At 40.5% G+C, this 7,662-nt stretch overlaps 1 long non-coding RNA gene across 1 annotated transcript; it reads left to right on the top strand.

Moving 5' to 3' along the window:
• Positions 1 to 2,726: 2,726 nt before the first annotated feature.
• LOC311250996 lies at positions 2,727 to 7,662 on the top strand. The gene is made up of 3 exons (XR_014621343.1): positions 2,727 to 2,813; positions 3,442 to 3,496; positions 5,085 to 7,662. It is a non-coding gene; the product is annotated as an uncharacterized lncRNA (long non-coding RNA).

Below are 7,662 nucleotides of genomic sequence, written 5' to 3'. Positions count from 1 at the left end.
AGGTCGTATATACACTCCCTCTGCTAAACAGTGGGTTAAGAGAAGTCATTTTTTGCCCATGCTGGATGCTCGGGGAGGGAGAACAGACCACACTGCATTCTTCTGCATTGAGGTCACTTTTTTCTTCTCAACCGTTCTGAAGCACTCAGCAGACTTCAGGACCGGACTACAAACCCGATCTAATGGGAGCACTGAGGGATCTACTGCACATGCTCAGAGGTGATTCTGCCTGCTGATGTTTCCAAAACACAATCTCCCAAAAAAAGCATCAAAGAGGAATAAATTCATTAAGAGGGGGAAATAGTTGCTACAATAAGTGTTTAGGAAACTTAATTACACACTCAAACCAGCCATCATCTTTTCAGACTGTGAGGAAAAAGACGGGGGAATATCATAACTTCATTCAGAAGGCTTTGACTAGAGATTGAAATCATGAGAATAGTTTTCCTGTGTGTCACCCTGCAGCCAGAAGACCTCCTCAAAACTAAACTACAAAACTTGTTGACATTGCCATCCTAGCTTCCAAGCTAATGGTACAATTTCTGATCCATCAGCTGGAAAATACTGTGTCAGCACCTTCAAAATAAAAGGATGATATGACAGTTTTCTGATCTACCATTACTGGTGTAAAGATCATAAGGTACAGACACAAAAGCACTTGTAAATACTATGTTGAGTATCAGAGTCACGTGGGTTGTTGACCCATCATCTGATGAGGTTTGTGGATCAAAATAATGTCATACAACTGTTTTATTGTACTCTTTTCTCTTTGTTTTACTTTTTAAAATTCTGTTTATTTTCATGTTGTCTTGTCTTAATACCCTTTTTTTGTTCTATGTCCTCCCAGATTATTTTCCTCTTATATCTTTACAATCCGTCCTGGAAGACGGTTCCCTCCTCTGTTGCTATTCCTGATTTTTTATTTTATTTTAATTGATTTGCTTATTAAAGGGCATTTTGGGGGGAGTTTTTCCTTAAAGGGGCTAAAGATTGTATGCTGTACAGTTTGTAAAGGCCCTCAAAGGCAATATAAATAAAATTGAGTAGACTTGTCAATGCAAAGTGCTTTGAATTGCTGTTGAAAGGTGCTTTATAAATAAATTTGTCTGTGTTTCTTCCACCTTTGCTTCTAAGACATGCCAGATCTTAATTCACACAAACACAAGAGGTCAGGGAAATGTCAACATATCTCTTTTTTAGCTTTATGAGCAATTATTTCAGTTTTCACGTGTCCACATGTAACTCCACACTTGATCAGAAATCATGCTCACATCAAGCCAGATAGGAAAGAGCCTGCTACAGAGAGACATGATGAGACCTTGGTAGCTTTCACCACTGGTCTGGGCCTCTTACACCTTAAAAAAACTGAGATGTTCTCACATAAATGAAGCAAACAAACACACAGAGTGTCGTTTACCTGCGGACATCACTCGTGTGGTTTCCTGGAGGGAGTCCAACAAGTCCAGGCTTGGAGGCTTCTCTTCATCCTTCACTGCCGTGTGCTGATGCGATGTCCAGCACTGGGACCTGGAGGCCTTGAGAAAACAACATTGGCAGAAAGTGAAGACAGGAATTTTGCACTTTACTGAAAAAAAGAGCAACATGTTGTCATAACGTGAGGCTGATTCAAGGCCTCGGTCTATCAGCATCACAGCGTCTAACACATGTAGTGCTTAATAAATACTGACACCAAAACTTTATGTTTTAGTCATGACTTTGCAGTTTTCTTATCTTATGCAAGACAAAGGTTTCCACTTCCCTTCCTCCATATGATAGTCACTAACTTTTGATTTCACCACATATGGTGCGCAGATGATTGTAGCCGGTCGACTGGTCTGGCTTCCTCGAGAAAGAGATGCTCGCTAAGAGAAAGGTAAACGTAAGGAGACGCTCTTTTCTTATAGGGATCGTTGTTTTCATGACACAACACAACGCTCAGGTGTGAGAGGACAGGTGTCAAATATGAAGAGAGGAAGACACACTTTAATAAACACACATAAAACTGATGTTGCCTCTTTAGGTTTAATCTACTAAACACAACGATGAGAGTTTGATGAGAAGATCAGTGTGAACCTCCTCATACTTGAGTATTTCCATTTTCTTGTACTTTATACTTTAAAATGTTTTACTCCACTACATTTTTTAAATTACTTAAGCTTCTAGTTACTTTGCAGATAACACAGATGTAGATTTGATTGGCAGTCACATTAAAAAAGACTGTTAAACGCAGAATATTGGATCCTATAATTGGCCAGGTAAATAAACAGTACACATTAACATGTACATATATGCATAATGTACTTTTTACTTGTACTTTTGATACTTAAGTACATTTAATATCACATATTTAAAGACTTTTACTCAAGTACTATTCCTATGGGTAACTTTCACTTTTACCAAAGTAACATTTGAACACAGAAAACGGGAAATACTCATTAATGTTTTAAAAACGTGAAATAAACTGCACTTGAGTAAATGTACTTACTTTCCAGCTCTGATCCTGTTTGTGTTTAACAGCTAACGTTAGCTTGTTTAGCATAAAGACTGAAAGCAGGTATAAACTGTAACATTAAGCCAAAAGAATAAAAACTGCTTTTAAACGGTCTTATTTAACTTCACATGTTGTGTCGTGTGAGCAGAAAACATCGTGTGTTTAGCGACACAGCTAACAGTGTTGTATCTTGTTAGCTAGCGCGCTAACGTTAGCCGTTAGTTAGCTGACGAGCTAACGAGTCACCTGAGTACCTCACCTGTTAACCTTGAAGTGAGGACTTCAGAGACGCAGCTTCCGGTGTCGTGTCCAGCGGCAGTTGGTCAGTAAACAATTGAAACTCAACCTGCCACGTTTTCTGTTCCTACAAATATTACAAACACATAGTAAAACGTGTGAATAAGACAGCTAGGAGCATCTTTGACAGAGCTAACGTTAGGCTAGCTGTTCCCCCTGCTAAACATTACGTATTTGACTTTTCCATTTTCTAGTTTACTGTCCTTAAAATCAAATAAATGGCCCCAAAATAACAAATGAAAGTAACACAAAAGTTCCCTAAGCGCAGAAATATACATCTGTATTCAAGCCACAATGCTAAAGATGTGTATATTATAGGTTATGACATAAAAACAACAGCAAAATCTTGAATTAAAGAAGAATAAGTAACCTTTTGAACAGAGATATGAGCCTTAAAGGTGAAAGTGACTAGGCCCATTTATCTCATTGAAAACTGAGCCTCTTTAAGTGGGAATGTTTGAGAGAAAAGATGGTATGGTTGCATACAGTCATTCAATGTAACTAAGTACATTTACTCAAATAAATAAGTGTATATTTGGTTTCTCATTGGGTTTTATAGTGACAATGATGTTAATATTGTCAACAATATAAGTACACGATACCAAATTCTGACCTAACAACATTTTTTCTCACATTATTCTTCTTGCTTGCAGGAGATGACTGCTCATCCACTACGAGTAATGACGTTCACAGACTTCATGGCCTGAGGTGAGTTACCTTTTCTTTCTTCTTCTGCTGCTGCCGTCCAAAGGAAATATTCAGATTGGACGGCGCTGCAGACACTTGGACTTAACGTCTGTGTACTTCTGCTCGAAAAGTTATTGAGAGAGGGAGGAAATCCTACAAGATGCTTCACTGCCAGGACTGAGATAACATCGCAGCTTGTTCTTTACTGTGACACAGTAGGAAAACATTTAATTACCATGAAATCAGGTTTTATAAAGATGCATCCACACTCCAAATATATAGATTAACTCAAAAAGGGGGTATATAAAATGTAAAGATGGAGAATATATTCAAATATTTGTCTGTAATAAGACATTCCTGTGCTTATTGTCTCAGCAGCGTAGAAACTAGGACGTTGTTAATTTTTGTTTCTGTGGCTGAGGGGAGCGAATGAGTCATCGGGCAGATGGGAATTTTTTCCCTACATACTTACTGGCTTCCCTTATTTCCATCTCCAGTCTCTCTGAGTTTTAGGTTACCTGCTTCTTTTTCTCTATTTGTCGCTGCTCTAGGAGTAATGAAGCTTTAATACTCATACTAAACATTTTGAGAAGTTAACACCTCCTCCTCCTCCTCGTCCTTCTCTCCTTGCTTCTCTTTGTCTCTTTTCTCCTCGGCTGTACCTCCTACTTCCCCCTGTTTTCCCCTCACATGTGAGCATCTCTGTAGGCCGCAGTATTTATGAGTGCTTGCAGTCGCTGGAGTAAACGACATTTCCAGACGTTTCTCTGAGCTCATTTCCCCCCCTCCAGTTCATTCCTTCATTCGCTCTGCGACTGAGTCAGACTTCAGCCTCAAATCACGACTCTTGGACACTATTTATAAGTTAAAAGTTGACTGCTGGTGGTACAGAGGAGAGATTAAAGTGCTCAGCGTGACTCAGAGGTTTGCAAAAACAAAGTTAAGTTATACAAAAGGAGCTGAGATCTTTACTAAGCGGCTGATCCTAAAACAACTTACATCTTTCTTAGACTTACCGGTGTCTTATTCAGATAATGCAAAGGTAGCAAAAGAGACAACGAGGACTAAAAAGGACAAGGCAGGGCAGTTAAAGCTCTGACTAACTTTCCCAGATGTTGGGAAAGACCGGCGTCAAACCACCCTGAAGAGACTGCAGGTCAACTGGAAACTACATTCAGAGAGAAAAGCCTCTGAAGAGTTGCATTTGTCTTTAAAAAAGGTTTTAACACCACGAATTTCAAACATTTTTAAGCAGTTTGGTGTCTCGAGTTTGGAGAGTAAAGCATGTGTCACTTTTTCCTTTATTGTGTGAGTCTCTTCCACAGCTTGAGCTATTGTAGCAGCGAAATATGACACCCAGTAACACAGCGGGGGCTCTTTGTTTTCTGTCTTGTGGTCTCTGACGCTGCACTAACATGTAGATGATGTGAGGGGACGCTGAGGGGACACCCATCCTTCTCTATGGGGTCTTGGGACAAGTCGTTTGTTCTGGAGCTTGTGAACATCATCTCTGGACTAAAGTCTGTCTGCTTTCTTTGTCTGCAGCCCTTCAGATAAACTGCGAACTGTCCGGTCTCGCTCTGCTCTCTCTCCCCCCTCTGTTTTTTAGTGGTGCCACGCTTTGCCAGCAGCCTCGCACATTATCTGAAGTCAGGGAAGGATCCAGTCATATTTTCCATCCACTCTCGGTGTCTGACTGGATGTCTGCGCTGGTGGGAGAAAGAAAAAGGAGAGCAGGCAGGGAGAGAGAAAAAAGAGGGGAGTGGATGGAGAGCTGAGAGTTTGGATGGGGGCTGGGAAACAGTAGAGAAATCCAGATGCAGAAGAAAAACCAGACCCAAGAAAACAGAGGAAAAAAGGGCTTTGTGCTGAAATGTTGTGTTCTGTAAGAGAAACAGAGCCAGCAGATAGCTGTGGAGCCCAGCCTGTGAAGCATGGGTATAAAGAGGAAACCTGTAACGTGACCTATAAATCAGAAGATGGACATTTTAACATTAAGCACAGTGGAGGACGTGGTACCATGATGGTTCCCCACCATTTTCTCTCACGCCCCAAAGGGGAGGCGATGCGCCTGGATGGGTGGAGCGCACGAGAGGCTGGATCTGTTTGGCAGCTCTAGTTTCAAAAACCTGAATGTTTGAATAATTAGGCAAATCATGACGGTGGGACATCACTTAGTTATTCTCATAATATCCCTGACTACAGTTGATAGTAATGATAATATTGATGAGATGCAGTTATGATCAGAAATAGCTTCGACTTGAACAAAGACAAACAAAGTTTTTATCTAAAGGGCCGTCCACACCACAACTATAATAACTTATTCAACTGTTAAATAACATTTATTAGGCTGCAAATGACACATAAAAACACATTTTAAAAGCATTTTACCTGAGATATACTGCCACAAGAATTAACAATGACTCATGTGAAAGTAGAAATACAGTTTGCGTGTTGAATTATCCTCACTCCTCTCATCTTTGAAGAGTTTTGTGAAGCTCTTCTGGTTTTCTTGTTGTTCCTCTGCACATCGTACGGCAGCAACAGGTCATCATCAATATCCGTTTTCCTAAGCTGCCAACACAGCTGTCGTGCTTTGGCGCCACTGTTTACAGAACGCAAGCATTCATCAGTGTGTTATCAGTATAGTTATCATTATAGTTTTCTTTTTTTACAAGCTAGTATCTGGACCTTGATTTAAAGAAACTGTTCCACATCAGGAAACACACTTATTATATTTCTTTCTGTTAGAAGTGAAAATTCGTAACACTCTCATAAGCTACAGGCAGGAGATGGTTAGCTTAGCTTAGGATAAAGACTGGAAGCAGGGGGAAACAGCTACCCTGGCACCGTCTCATCTAACCCTCGGCCAGAAAGTGGGTGAACGTATTTCCTCAAATGTCAAATTATTCCTGAATGAAGGTTGATATTTTGAGCTGTACTGGCATGAAGTAGTTTTTACTTTTCACTCGACAGTTTTCTGGTGATTCACTGAATATATATACATCCATACAGTAGCAGTAATTCAGAAAGTCCGTTGCCAACTAGTGCAGAAAATGACTGTCCTGAATGTAAATGACTACTGTAGTGGTGAGAGTGGTGCTCAGCCAGCAAACACTAACCCCGGCCTGGAGACTAAAGAGACAAAAGTCGAGGCCTTTACGAGATGATTGCAGTTCGCATCAGGCTCCACTCGCAGCAACAGTCAGAAGTGGGCTGAAGCGTTCACCCTGTAATTGAGCATTTACCCATAATGCCGCGTGGAAGTCTCTCGACTGATGCTGCAGCTTTGAATGAACTTGCAGAGTCTGGGCCAGGGCTGGGAGGTTTATTTTCACGGAGGCGACTGCTGAAGTCACACTAGTTATTTTCTCGTCTGTACACGTACACGGCAGACTCGAGCTGCTGTGGCTGCGAGTGAGGATCCTCTGCTGGAGACTTTAAGTGTACAAAGTCGTGGACTCAGTTTAATTAAATGATCTGTAGTAGTGCCAAGTCATGACTCTGGATGATAGATTGTGTTTTCAGTCATTTGCTTTTTGTGGATAGGTCACGGTTAATGACCAAGCCCCCAGAGATGGAGCGGATTTGATCCATTTGCTCTGATAACATTTGAAGAGCTGCACAATTAAAGATATTATCCCCGTTCAAGTTAGCAGAGGGCGAGCAGAGGGAAGCTATGTCGAAGATCCAGATAATTTATACCGGAAGTATTAAAAGTAGCTAATGTGATGCCTTCATGGATTAAAGGTCCACTGTGTAGGATTTAGTTTCACCTGAAACTAACAAATGTTGTGTTTCATTCACCCTTGAATGAGCCCTTTATATATTTACACAGAGGAGGTGGGTCCACCATCGCACACACTCGTACTTTAGGGGCCAAGATGCTGATGATGGACCGTAACGTTACCGGTTTGAATCCAGCTCGGCATCTTTGTTGCAACTCTCTCTTTTCTTACATTTTCTCTGTTACCGTCAGCGCATCATTATTAGTCTTACCTGCTTGTAAAACTAACCGCTATTCAAAGTCTTTTTTTTCCCTCTGCGATACGTCCTTTAAATTCTCTGTTAATGTTTTCTATTGATTTTATTTTTATTCTATTAATTGATGATTTATCTGTTAATTAACATCTTCTATGTATTATAGAGTCCTTTATTCCACTGAACTCCTTTGTTGTTTTTTTTCA

The sequence above is a fragment of the Pagrus pagrus genome (genome assembly GCF_965226575.1).
Source record: "Pagrus pagrus genome assembly, chromosome: 21".
In the NCBI taxonomy this organism is placed as follows: domain Eukaryota; kingdom Metazoa; phylum Chordata; class Actinopteri; order Spariformes; family Sparidae; genus Pagrus; species Pagrus pagrus.
This window is presented reverse-complemented; position numbering and strand designations above follow the sequence as displayed.